We start from the raw sequence: 14,583 nt of genomic DNA on the forward strand, positions 1-14,583 counted from the left end.
TTCCCTCAGCTCACTATTTTACCCACAATGGTCTGCCATTAAGTTCTTCCTAGATCTTGATACCTAAGGTTGTGAAAAAAAGAGAAGAGTGGGAACTAGTTGACTGCGGAGTGTTGGCATTTCATTATTGTAGGCTCAGACTTCTTAGAAAGGACTGTAATGGGAGACCGAGCCATGCTTGGATGTCCCGTATGAGCCTGCTGGGCAGCTCTGCTGAATCATAAAATCAAGGTGCTAAGGTGAGCACAAAAGTTGATGTTGCCCCTAAAAAAGGACTCCCAGACTTAAAAAGAGGAAATTGTTCAGCCTTACAGGCACTTTTGGGAGATACCTTTTTAGCCATAGTTTATGGAACCTTTTCAGATACTAGTGCTCTTGTATACTCAAGGATTCCTGTAGCCTAGTTTGGAACTAACTAGGCTAGGTTTATTTAGTGTGTTACACTGGGCAGGAAACAGATGTTTGTGGAGTTTTGTCTCCCCTTGTCCTTTTCCCCCCTTAGTAGCCAGATGAAGTTGAATTAATTGAAAGTAAAATGCAATTTAAAATATGTAAAATAACCAAAGAGGAAATGTGATACTAAGAGGAAAAAAAAAAATTATTAGAATTACAAGATATTCCAAGAACATAAATGTTAATCTAGTGTTTTAAATTATTTCCTGATAAACATTTTTGGTGTGGGTTTTTTGTTTGTTTGTTTGTTTGCTTGCTTTTGTTTTGCTTTGTTTTTCATCAGTCAGCAGTCACAATAACTTTATCTGTGAGTATTTTCTGTTTTCTTCAATTGGGCTAAGTATTTTTAATGGCAGCACTTTTTCTGTCCACTGGCACTGTGTGAAATATCAGTGGGTCTACCTAAAGACATATCCTGGTCCGTTCTAAATGACTGTGTATTTTAAACCTCAAGGACTCTGTATTGATATTTCCATGGAGTAAAATTATTGGCTCAATTGAAGTAAAATACTACTTTTTAAATTTATTGTATTGAGTAATTATTTGTCAGATAAATCCTCCTAAATAATTTAAAATACATATTTGCGGAGAATCCTCCCTCTGTATTTTTTTGTCCCTGAGCTTGCTGAATGCAGTGAAAAGGTGTTTGTGGCTTTTTGTTAGTAGAAAATATTGCAGTATTGGCTATGGCATGAAGCCTTGCAGCTTCTTCTCATTCTCTGCTGAACTAGTTTGTTCTAGGATTCTGTCTTGTATTAAACTTTCTTTTTTGTTTCAGTCCTGCAATAATTCCTCAGCAATGAGTGACATACTTTGTATTAGAATCTGAATATATGTATATCCATTTGACTATTGCTTTGCATTGGGTTACAAAAGAATGTAAATGTAGCACTGGTTTAAAAACACACCAGTATTACTAGGAATTGTATAATAGTTACTAAATAACAGTAAATAAGTAATAAAAAAAGTAAATAACAGTAAACAACCAGCATTGGTGGTGTAAGTTGCTTTTAGGTGAATGAATCTTTCCTGGCTTTTAGAAAAACACACCCCCCAATATCTCCCCACCTCTTTAATGTAATCAGAAATATTAGACTATATCTAGGTAGGGGAGCAGTTTATCACAGGGAAAGTGTTGGAGACATGCCTTTGCTCTGTAGGCTAATTTTAGGAAATTAAAAACAGTAAGTAAATAAAATTTCAAAATTCTCTCAGTTTCAGGAGGAAAAAAAAAAAGACAGATGAGGAAATGGAATTTCATTCCATTGTGTGTTCAGTTTCTGTTCGAGGGCAATTTCATTTATTTATTTGTTGGGCTTTGTGGGAAAGGGAGGGTTGGACAGTGAATACATCTTCACAGGGCATTGCTGTGCTTGTAGGACAAATACCATAGCTTTATGATAATAGCTGTTGACAAACTATTCCACACCTATTAATTACAGGTATTACGAACAGAGAGAAATTTGGGTGTTTGCTGTCATGAGGACAATACAGATGTTTTTGGTCTGTGCAAACCTCTGCAGTTTGCCTCACATCTTCAAGAACGCAGTCATTCCTGAGCCTGTCCCACTGTCCTGAGGCCTCCAAATAAGAAGCCACTCAGCTGCCCCACTTGATTGCTGGTTGTGGACTTTGGCTGCTCCATCAGCCAGTGCAGCAGCGCCGTGGTCTGCTTCTAATGCAATGTGCCTGTCACACTGACTTCAAAGGGACCAGGAGAAAAACGTATGATATGGCACAGTATTGTCTACCCGTACTGCTAATTAAGCAGTTTTGACTTCTCTGCTTTGAAATCACTCCTCAAAGGTGGTTTAAAGCTGTGCTCAAATTAACCTTATGTAAAAAATTGTGTGTGCGTGTGTTTTATGGGTATTTAAGTATGTTTTAGGAACATAATTTTTTTTCTACTGATTTATAAATGACAATCATGTTCTTCAACAAATAAACTAGGAATATTTCCTCTAGATTACTTAAATTACAGGAAACCCAAGGCATTCTGCGGCATCTTGAATCTTGATCTCTTTTGCCAACAGAGGAGCATGAAATGCTGTCTATTCTGCCTACAGCAAAAGAAATCAAACTGAGTCTTTAATTCTAAAAGAATCTGATAGTATCTGTATTGTAAGCCTTGTAGGTTCACAATTAGCAGGTTGCGATGTGTTTAATGTAGGGCTGGCTTTGAATAGGGGTTTAGTGACCCCTGTAGCAACTGTGTCATAAGCTGTACTGCAAAAAGAATGATGATGTCTTTCTGTGATAGTTAGCATCAAACATAAAAGCCTAGAAGGAGGTTAAGAGACATGACAGAAAACTAGGCAAAAATATTTTAGGAAGATGGTTCTTTGGAGCACAAAAATTGTTCCATATAATGTATTCATTTGATTTACTTAAAAGGGAATTAAAGGGACTTTGATAAGTCCTCTCACTCATCTCCTGCTTGTTACAATCCATCTTATCTAACATTATTCCTGGCAATTTTTTCTCTTTTTATGTCACTTTCTTCCTAATAATCCTGATGATGAGTCTGCAAACTTAGACAAATTGATTCCAATGTTTCACTATCTGTCTTACGTAACTTGTTAACAGGACTATTGTCTGAAATCTTATTGCTGACATTATTGCATTTGCATCTGTGCAGGGTAAAGACATATTGTTTCATGCTTTGCAATAGCCTTTTATGCTTTCAAAAACTATTAACTCACTCCTCTAGTCTGGACCTGACTACAGGAGGACAATTAAGTGTTTGCCTAATTTCTACAGTGGAAGTTTAAAGCTGTCCCATTTAATCAAAGTCCCAGTTACTAAAATGGTGTGAGCTCATACCTATATAAGAGCTTAGTCCTTTCTGTTGCAACTGTAGCTAACTGGAAAAACATTACTCCACATGCTGCTCAAAATCATCCAGGCTTTAGGAGAATGAAGATGCTGTTGTTCAGTAACAGGGCAGAAGCTTAATGCACAGGTTCTATATATCCATCTGTGCCATGTGGTGGTGTAACTTCGACTGAGTGGCAGGGACACAAGCTGATGGCCTTGGGCACTGAAAGCTTCACCTTAGCCCTCGCCTGGTCAGATGCTGTTTCAGCCTTCTGCTGAATGAATGAATACTTCTGGGAAACTTGTCTCATGTTTTTCTTATTCATCTATCAGGATCATCACTTGATTTCTTACCATGGCATGTGTACGCACAATTTATGCTTTTGCTTAATGAGGTTAAAAATCCATGTGAGCTCGAGAGTCAGAACAAGTGAACACTTTTTATTTTTGTTCTGATGTTCTATTCTGAAAGGGAGATTGGACAAATTATTGCATTCAAATTGTGTTGTAACTTCTGATACTTTTTTTTTTTTTCAGGTTATTAACCAACAGATTGATTCTGTCTCATGAACATTTTTGTCTCATCTGTTACCTGGAAAGAGAGCATAAAAAGATTTCCCTCCTACTTTGTTCACCAAATCACATTACTATTTTGTTTGGTTTGTTTTTTTTTCCTTCAGTTTAGGTTTTCTTAATTTTGCAATGCACTAAATACATGGGTATGTAGCATCTTCACAAAAAGGAAGTAAAGCCACCTTGCCACATTTTTCAGTGCTAGATTCTGGATCAGGTGTGGAGAATCCAGCAAGGGTAGGTGTCAGGGCAGGGAGAATAAGGGGAGTATATGACTAATGGAGAAAAAATGTAGGAGAAGGCATCAGTGCCTCAGATATCCTGTAGATTATTCCTACACAGTCTAATACAACTAGTGATTGTATTTCATCACTTGAAACCCCAAAACTTTGCTGGAAGAAACCTTTGAAATTACAAGGCAAGATTCGCAAAAGTCAGGCAGTAGGATGCAGCACTGTAGACTACATTTTCATGCTTCTTTTTCCATCTTTAATATTTAGTTTTGCATTACAGTCATTGAGCACATTTTCAAGATAAGATAAAAGATCCTCTTTTTAAGTACCCCATATCCATTGAGGACTTGAGATAAATGGTGCACACCTTCTTTTGAAATCTAATAATAAGTAACAGCTGTAGTGTTTAAGACACTTGCAAAAATTGATGCAAGTTTGAGTACCCCACATCCCTCACTTGGCTTCCAGCAGCTACTGTGAAGGAGTATGCATCTCCTATAGGGTCCACCTCTGATGTGCCAGCCTATACAAACATCTTGGATGCCCTTGGGCGCCTGAAATGGTACTACTCATCACATTCTATTATTATTACTATTATTATTACTTAAATTCCTCTCACTGCTCGGGTACAGGCTGTAGTCCTAACACCAAGCCATTTAGATAGCAGGACCATTCATCTCACACAGGAAGCCGAAGCATGCAGTTCTTGTCAGTCGTCGCCACCTTTATCAGCCACACCCTCCCAGTTACATTAGCCTCCTCCACCCTGAAACAGGTAAGTTGGGTGACAGCGTTCCCAGGCCCTGTTTTGGAAGGAGTATCAGGGTGTGGCTTCGCAGCGGGCTGAAGGCAGCCTCCCTGCGGGCCGGTACCGGCAGGGCAGAGCGGGTCGGTGCTGGCGGGGGGGCCCGGCCGCCCCACTCAGTCTGCCGGCAGCTGGAGAGCCGGCCAGCAACAAAGAAAAAATACCTTTTCAGGTGGATCAGCAAAGTCATCTTGCTGACTGTGTGGCCGCATGGTTGTCAGTGCGGGCACAGGGTGGCTGAGGAGTGTGCGTGTGTCGGTGTGCCCTTGTGCTGGGTGCGGGAACCGTGCAGCCCATGGGGGCTGGGAGCAGCTGCAGCAGGCTGCCCGGAAAGGCTGTGGAGTCTCCTTCTCTGGGCATATTCAAAACCCACCTGGATGCCGTCCTGTGCAGCCTGCTCTGGGTGAACCTGCTTTAGCAGTGCGTTTGGACTAGACCTCCAGGGGACCCTTCCCGCCCATGCCATTGACTCCGTGGTTCTCTGACTGTGGCCCAGGGTTTAAATGAATCAAACTGCACCCTGGACTGGGTGACAGCATGAAATGATTTAACCTTCGTGTCAGAGGGGCATGGGTTGCAATTAGAAATATATCCAGCTGACATTAGCTGCTGTTTTGGTTATTCCTCAAGGTCAGATACAGAGTTTCCTCTGTGCCATTACTTTACCTGAAAGAGGAATTGCACTATTCTACAGTGAGTATATGCAGCTCACATATATATTTGAATCCACATACTGCAGTTTTCTTACCAGAATGTAAAACTGAGAGAAAAAGGCATAAGTTTTAATTATTTTGGTCCATGATTAGAATAAATCACCTGCTTAATGCGTTGAGTAAGATGATAACATTTAGGGAGCTTAAATCAGCACCTTACCCTTGCATCATGGAGCATAACCACAGGAAAATGTTTGGTATGGTATTATATTTCCTTTTAGGTCCAGTAATTTAATGTTTATTCCCTACCCAGCTTTAGCAGAAAGTATGGGTAATGCCTCTTTGTGTTTTTCCCTTTCCGACTACCTTTTCTGCATGTTTTCATTTGTTTGTTTTGTGGGGTTTTTTGCAGTGTGGGGAATGTGAATAGAATTATCTCCAGTTCACGTGGGTACTGAAACACTAAGCTTATGTTCATAAAAGAGAAGGTCTTTTTGCTAAACTGGTTGTGGGAAAGATAAGTAGTGTGCCCTATTGGCTAAATGTTTGGGGTAATTGTTAGTAGTTAAGGCTGGCCATTTTCCACTCAGTGGTGTTGGTTCCGGAGTGTGTGAAACACTTGACAAAGCAGGACAGTTGGGAGGCTGCTGAATGTCTCCCAAGCTTTATCTGCCTTCTGTGTGAGTGGCAGCAGACGGTGTTACCACCTGCCCAGCCATACATCTTGGATGCCCTGCAGAGGCACTGGTGTATAATCACAAAAGCAATGTTGCAGTCCATAATGACACTGGAGGCTTTGTAGGTGTGGGAACAGGAGTTTTCTGGATTGCTCACATTGATTCAAGTGACATGTATGTCCCTGTCACTTATTTCTAAAGTGTCTCTGAATCTCATCTCTGGTTTCTGTTAGATGCTTTGCCATGGAGTTGGCAAGTGGCTTTAAACAAATAGTATTTTTTATGAGGGGGGGTGGAGAACAGTCATGGAAATTACCTGGATAAGACTATGGTATCTAGATGAGCTCTTTATGTCTACTGTACAGTTATGCTGTAAATACACTCAGTAGCTTGCCTTCTTAGATCTAAAAAAAAATGTGGGGTTTTTTGGTTTTTGTTTTTTTGTTTGTTTGTTTGTTTTTTGCCAGGTTAGGACATTTTGAGACAGATGAGGTACTTTAAGCTTTGTCTTAACTAGATAAAATTCTGGTAGTGCTTTTCCTAATTGCTATTCCATTTCTCCTTGAGGACCTGACATTATCCATGTTCTTATGCTGCCCAAATCACTGGTCTGATCTGTATGGAGCTTCTCTACCATTTTGTGCTGGAGAAAAATTATGGAAGCTGAAATAATCACTCAAAGGAGAAGCTGTTGTTCTGAAACTAAGTAAGGGAAGAGAGGAAGCATAGTCTTGTTTTGCTAAGCCAAATTCTTTACTGAGCCTCCTTTCAAAATACAAGCATAAAAAAATCCCATGGGGCTGTGATTATCCTTGACCCATTGAGGAGCATCATGCTGCACGAATTGTGTTAACTGACCCCAGGAGCTCAGAGTTGAAGGGTTTTTTTGTCTCTCCACACAGTGGGAATGAAAGTTTCCAGGTGAAGTGTTGATAAAAACTCTTTTTTCAAAGTTGCTTTTTTGCAGGTAGAGGTATCAGCATCTTTAGACTGAAAACACCTGAAGGTCCTAGGTTCAATTTATGTGCATTTTTTAGGGCATTCCCATTGCTGAGACAAAAAGATGTTTTATGTTAACTCTGTGAAATGGCTTCCTGGCTTTTGAGGGTTTAATAATTTTCAATTGACAGTCTCTTAAAACAAATTTTTGCTCACTTCACCTCCTTCTTCAAAAGGAAGAATTCAGAATTCAGAATTAATAGTTCAGCTGCTCCCAAGTAAAAAGGTAGGCCAATTATCAGGACTTAATTTTTCCTCCATTTTGGAGATAAGGCTTTCAATATCTCTACTCCCTACAGTGTCAGAAAATGTTTTCCATCTAGCCTTTATTTGAGATTCCACTCCTCTTAATCCCATATTACACATAACTTCTTTAAAACGTCTACCGTTTAGCCAGGACATAGGAAAAAGCCTAGAAAGAGCCATGTTCATGAGTGCATAATGTTGTTTGTACCTGTGGTCTAAGTCGCTCATAAATGTGTATGTGAGTTGTTTGTATGATCACTCACTAGGAATCAGAGCAAATCTCCAGATCAGAGCATTTTCCTTGAGATTATCTTATTTTGTTTAATCAACTACAACAGCAAGTGGTACAGATGGCACTTGTTTGCTGAACCAACCGAATGGTTTATGGAATGGTGTGTACAAGTTTATACTACTTGCAGTGGTTCTCCTAGCACCAACACAAAAATGGTGTTAATGCTAGAACCATTGCAAGTAGTTTGCCAAACCCTTCAGCTGATCAATCTAAGGGAGATTCAGCAAGATATAGATAAATGCTTGAAGCAACACTAAGTGGTTAGTAAAATGGTATAAACTGTAATACACATGTTCTCTGACTACTTGATAATGAGAGGGGGAAAAAAAAAGAAACAAGCCCAAACCCTGAATGATCAAGCTTTCTGATCAGTCATTCCTTTTCTTCACAACTGGTTTTGCATTTACTGGTCACATACAGAAATGTTAGCTAGTGTCTTACATTGTAGTAATGTCAAAAGGGAAGCTACCTTGGCTGCTTCACTCTGACAATTCATTACTCTAAATTAAATCAAGACATGGAACAGAGTCTCGATATCTTTGTCCTTCTGTGTAGTACCATGAGGCCATCAAAGATTACCAGAAATGTCATCTCTGTCTTCTAGATTCAAGGAAAGTCAAAGATAGGGCTAGGGAAAAGGCTTTGAATAGACCTGGAAGAGAAACAGAGCTTGCCATCTCACACTGAAATTTATAGCTAGATATGGAATACCTCCTTGACCTTTCTGAGAATAGCTTTCTGAAAGAGCCAAAGAGAAGAATCTTTAAATTTCCTTTTATTTATTGTCCACTTCTACTGAGGTTGACAGCATAGGTAATGGAAAAATATTCAAACTTTTAACTGTGGTAATACAGGATGAGTGGCTTATGGCCAAACACAAAAAAAACAAGGTCACATTAAGTTAATAAAGAGCCTGTGGGTACGGTTTATCTTCTGCTTGGGTTTAGGTAAAAAGGGTCCCCAGTTACTATCAGCCAAAAAAAAAAAATCCCTGAGACATTAAGTCCCAAAGTCAGAATCGTTCCCTGCTTTGATGCTGCAAAATGATGAAGGCAATTGAGGTTACAAGGCTAGAAATGAACCTGAAATTGCCTACAGAAGGGTAGACGTGGCACTTTTTTGTGAGTTTGTGAGCAGAAGAGGTTGGTGATCACCTCTGTAGGCTTCCTCCCCTCTTCTGTTGTAAGGGAAGATCTTCCCTGCCATTAGTTGGAAACATGTGGACTTGTTCTACTCCACAGTGCACCAATGGAATGTGTGCTTCCTCGTAACTTTCCTTTCTGGGTATCAAAACTGGATCTCCATTTCCCAAGTTTGACTGACAGCTCAGCTCTAAGACTCCATTCAGCTCCACCATTTCAATCATTGTCAAATCTGCCAAATGAAGGCTTTGCCTTCCAAACAGTGAGGATTTACTTCTTTAACTGCCATTACTAGCTTTGTGACTGATTTACTAGTCCAGTGGCACACTACTGAATCTCCTTTCAGTCTGTGAAGGGAGTCTGAAGAAAGCGGCCTGTGTGTGTTTTTAATTACATGTTTCTTCAGCCCTCCAAGGATGTCAGGAGCTGTGAACAGCAAATGCCAAGTGATTGCCAGGAAGAAAGCTGCTGACTGCAGTGCATCGTAGTCAGAACCCTCCTGTGTAACTGCCACTGCCTTGCCATGCACATACCGACGATATCTGATTTTGATTATAGTCTCTCCTCTGATGATAGTGCTGTCTCGGGTTCTCCTGGAGACAAAGTCTTGGTCAAGTGAAAACATAAGCAATGGCGTAGTCAAGGACAAAGTCAGTCTCCCCCAGATTCCTCTTTATTGACTCTTCTTTCTTCCTCATTTGGAGTGAATTCAAAGGCTAACGATCCTCCTTTAAATGAGCATAACTTACTGTATTATGGTAGTCTAGACAAAGGAAATCAAATTAATTAGCAGAAGGACTGCAAATGTGCTGTGTAGGAGGACCTGTCATTAGACTACCTCATCTAGGCTCCTGTGGCTTGTTGTATCTTCAGAATGATAGCTCTAGTATTCCTCCCAGCAGAAGAGAAACAGAATAATACTAGGCTTCAGTTAGAGAGAGAACTATAATTCAGTCATGGGCAAGGAGAGGGGGAGGCAAGTAGGAAGGCGGCTGCTCTGCAAAGCCTAAGTCATAAAACATAAAATCCTAGTTTATGCATGGCAACAGATCCTTCTGTGATTGAATTACAGCCTTCATATTCAATAATGGGCCAAGTCTGAAAACCAGAATACAGACAGAACAAATATTTACATTCTTTGGGCAATGACGGAGGGAGAATCACTGAGCAGAGCATGAATCAAAGCCACAAGAACATAGATGTGGGACAGCCACGTGTTGCCATCAGTGTGAAGTGGGAGGGATGGAGTAAGTTTCCAGTATTTGGATGCTAAATTTCCTGTAGTGCAGGTCATCCTGCAGCATTTCACTGAAAGTTCATCTTATTTCAGTGAGAGACATTGCCAGTAACAGTGAGTGAACTGTAGTTTGTCCATTCATTCTGTGTGTTTCATGTTTTCCAGTATATCTAGAAAGTGATACTGAAATGTTTAGGAATTTAGCTACGTTTATGTTGATATTGCATATCTGATTACAATTTTATTTGTATGCCTGACTTTACAGCACCTCGTAAGTTCTGTACTTTTGACAGTTGTTGAGCATCAGCTGCTGTGATTTATTTTGGTCTAGCTGACAGCTATGACAGTCGTGAACATTACTGTCAATTTGGAAATATCAATATACTTGTAGTGAAACAAATGAGAATTCCTGTTGTTATCTTAAGAAACAGCTTGAAAATAAGGGTCAGAACAGTTCCAAACCGAAGAACTTCCATCAGAACACCAATTAATGGATGTACAAGGGTAGCCAAGAAGCCATATAACTCTGAAGGTTTTGAACTCCAAATGTCATCTTTGTTTATAGGCTTGCAAATGCATAAATGCAAGCAACCATCAGAGCATGCAGTTGCTGCCCTTCTCAGCTCTCACAGGTTTGAGTTGCTTTTCAGTTACATACCTGAATTTTCTCATATGAGACCTTGAGTGAACAGGCTTCCTTTCAGATCAAAGCCCACAGCTGAGTTAAAACATCTGAAACAAGTGTAATTAAATAGGGATTCTGAAGAACCATTAGTTAATCCACAAGAAGTAATAGGAAATGTAAGCCAAGCAGAAGCCTGGTGTTCTTAGGGAAAGAAGAAAACATCTTGTAACTCTCCAAGTGAGTTTGTGAACAAAAGGGGATACAGAATATTACAGGATCAGCCCAAGGGTAATACCACGCATGGTGTGCAGCAGTGACTCATTACTGCCTGGCTTCCATCTACATGTAGTGAAAAAAAAGATTTTCGTAGGTGTTGGGCCAGCTTACACTCTGAGCAGGAGAATGTATTGAAAACTTTGAGGTGACCTAGTGTTGTTTCAAGGTGTCTTGTATTACATATGAAGATTAGAGCTCATGAACTCTGATTTTCTATGGATGTGCTCGGTGTGCCAGTCCACCACAGTAACCCTAAACGTCCTCTTAACTGCTCACACCTCCTGTGGTACCAAACTGTGATATCCTTGACTTGTCCCCCCCACCTCCCTCTTCCCTGAAATACTTTTCATGCCTTCCTGTACACCCTAGGAGGAAATATTCTTAATGTCATGCAATAGGAGTTTCAAAGCTGCCTCGCTGTCCAACTTGTTTGAAATTTGGTCAGTGGGTAAAACATGTAATTGTGAGGAACTGTGAGAAGTGTAATTGCATGTTGCTTATTAAGCAAAAAAAAGGCAAAAGAAGGATCGAAGAATTCCCTAGGTTTAGACGCATGGAGGAGAAAAAGGCTTTTCTGCAAAACTAGTCATTCTGGTAAGGTGCTTAGTTAGGTGCTTGCGTGGCATAGACCTGGCTGTGACTAATGAGCTGGTTTGGCTTAATACTTGTTTTATTTGTCCATTGGCATAGGTCTTCTGCAGTCTGTCTCCAGACCTGCCCTAAGTTCTAGTCAGGAGGACTGATGATTCTACAGTCAAATTTAAACAGAGATAAATGTAAATGAAGAGCTCTTGAAGCAATAGATCTATGCTATTTTTAGGACAACTTCATGAACATAGAGTCGTAGTGGTTCTTGCAAGTGACATTTTGGAAAATAGTGGGATACAGGGCTGAAATTTTGCCTGTGTGAGAATTTGCATACTACCTAATAGAAAGGCTGGCCTGTAGGATACCGAGAGAAGAGCACTTCGTATTTGAACAATGTGTGTTTCAGATCTATAAAGAGTATATTGGCTTACAAAAAAAATCATAATATAGACAGACACTAGACCATAAATAACATCTTAGATTTTTCAAACAGGAGCGTGACTACTTAAGAGTCAAATGTAGCAGCTGAGGATAGCATCTTGAATAGAGAACCTGAAAGAATACAGGTATCTGAATCTGCCAGAAAATCTGGAAAACGTAGCTGTTACTTCTCTGTTGAATACTCTAGTGATTCTCGTATATGAGATTACATGCCACCTATTGATTTTGAGAAGCAATTGCATTTTTCTAACCATTAAGAGAAGCAAGCAGAAATTATTTTGAGCGCTTTAGTGATGCTTTAATGTACAGGCCTGTTTTCTTCTAGAACACATCTCATCCAAATGCCTTCTTCTGGGAATGGTGCAAGTACAGTACTGCACATATATGGAAGACTAATGGTCTTCTCCCTTATTGTAAGCTAGAAAATGAGCCATGTGCTCTGAAAGTAGTGCATTTTGAAGCTACAGAGCAATAAAGCTCCATCTCTGTTCTAGCAAAACTCAGAGAAACTCTGTTCAGAATTTTAATACAGAACCATTTTCTTGTACAAAAGTGTCATGTTTTTAAAGTTTGCCTAAGGGTACCAAATCTGGATTGATCAGCAAAAAGACGAGCATTGGTGCCATGCGGTGCAATTGAAAGACCTTGGAAACAGTCCATTCTCAGTGAATTTCCGACCTCCAGTAGCTCATTTCCCCTCTGTGCACAGTTCTGGTCCCACCATATGTTGCTCACCAAGTTAGTGTACAAACATTTGAAGTTATGTTGCTTACCCAGGCACTGGTCTTGGATAGATTTCTGTGTTCTGTTGTAATGCAAACAACAAAAATATAATGGAGACTTCTCATTGCAAAACAGGCTTTTGTAGTATCGATTCTCCAGTGAGGAAGCAATGAAATGAGCTATTGTATTTAAATGCTGAACTTTCTCCATTCTTGTGTTGACTCTCCTTTCCAAGAGGCTGAGAGATGGCCACAAATGAAGACATTTGCTCAAGCCACTGCTTCCCTTCTGATTTAGTTTTTAGTTTCCCAAGGGCAGAAGTTTGCTGTTTTCTCCTGAATGAATCACTGCCAAATGGGAGTGTACCAGCTGCCTTCTTTCTGCACAGAAGAATAAAGTTAAATGTAGACTATTATTACTTGGTGGACAAAATGTTCATGTGCAAACAGAATTGACTTGCCTCTTTGGAGCTCTTTATCTCATGGTGAAAAGCCAAGAAACATGGAGAAGAAGAACAAGTATCTTTTCAAACTGATTTGCTCTTGCAAAGAGACATTTTTTTTAGATTCATAGGAGAGCTAACTTTCAGTCCTTTCCAAAAAGCTGTTATCCTTGTATCCAAGGAGTTTTCTTTTATTTGTTCCTCCCACCTACTGACTGTAGCAATCTCCAAAACCAGGTTGGGAGAGAGAGAATAAACTTCATGGATGGCAAGCAGAAATCTGGTTTTATTTTGTGGGTTTTTCCCTCCTCCCACTCCCCCTTTTTTCCCCAGTGTTGCATGTGCTGCCAGGACTGATGACTACCCAGATACTTCTGAGCAGGACATCTCACTCTGCTTGGGACAATTCACATGTGCTCACCAGGCAGACATTTGTCTGTGGTTGACTCTAAACCACAAGTTCCTGAAGCTGAAATTGCAACAAAATTTAGGAGTTTTAATCATCATAATATTTCAAAAAGCCTTTTCCTACTTACCTGTTAGCATTCCATCTGAGTTCTGTGTATTGACCTTCCCCTAAAATTGTCATTGCTGCATTAGTAGAGCTACTGTAGGATAACTTAGCTTTTACATTTCTTGAAGTTTTTCTTCATCCTCTTTATATTACTGTTCCTGTGTTAAAATGATAAATGCTGACACAGTTGTGGAATCGCATCTTTGCTATTGATAAATACAGGGCAGTATGAAGTTGGTAACATCTTGCTTCACTGTATTACCTGGCTAACGTTTAGTCTTCAAAAAACACTAAAAAACTTCAGTATTTTCTTCTACTTGGGTGATTGCCTTAGTAATTGAGTTTATTATATCTGTGTGTGTTGTTTGGGAAACATTGGTATTTATCATGGATATAAGTGTCAGTGAGTGTATCTCAAAGAAAAATACCAGGGCTGTCTTCACCAATACTTTCTGTTTCACCCCATCACCATCCTACTCCCCACTCCCTCCCTCCCCTCTAGTCTTCTGGAACCCTATTTCATATCTTGGATATAGTAGATAAAAGCTGATACTTAAGCTAATGAAATCTTTGATGACTCTTCACAACCTCCTTGTCCTGGCATTGAAAAATGAGAAACTTCTCTCAATTCCTCCAATACTAATACTACTTTAAAAAAAAATAAGTGAAGCAGAGGTTTAGAAGCTATGCAAGATAAAGAGGACTCAGCCTGTGGAGAGCCTAATACCATAGATCAGTAATACAATATTTAAATCAATATACTTCCTGGCAGCGTGTCAGTGCAAAGAGGAACATTGGAGTAATGTGATCTTTTAACTCTGATGAAGTGAGCAGCTGCATTCAAACC

The 14,583-nt window shown here is 39.8% G+C and overlaps 1 protein-coding gene across 4 annotated transcripts in view; it reads left to right on the plus strand.

The window, feature by feature from the left end:
• Positions 1–14,583, plus strand: part of GREM2 (gremlin 2, DAN family BMP antagonist) — a 39,029-nt gene that overhangs the window by 15,054 nt on the left and 9,392 nt on the right. Inside the window, exon 1 of one of the 4 annotated variants that reach the window (XM_051615787.1) lies at positions 4,828–4,851. The exons of the other annotated variants lie outside the window; for them this stretch is intronic. The gene's annotated coding sequence lies outside the window, so the exon portion shown is untranslated. Of the gene's footprint in view, positions 1–4,827; positions 4,852–14,583 lie in introns of those variants that run through there. 4 annotated transcript variants of the gene reach the window in all.

This window comes from Apus apus, chromosome 3 (genome assembly GCF_020740795.1).
Source record: "Apus apus isolate bApuApu2 chromosome 3, bApuApu2.pri.cur, whole genome shotgun sequence".
NCBI classification, from domain to species: Eukaryota; Metazoa; Chordata; class Aves; order Apodiformes; family Apodidae; genus Apus; species Apus apus.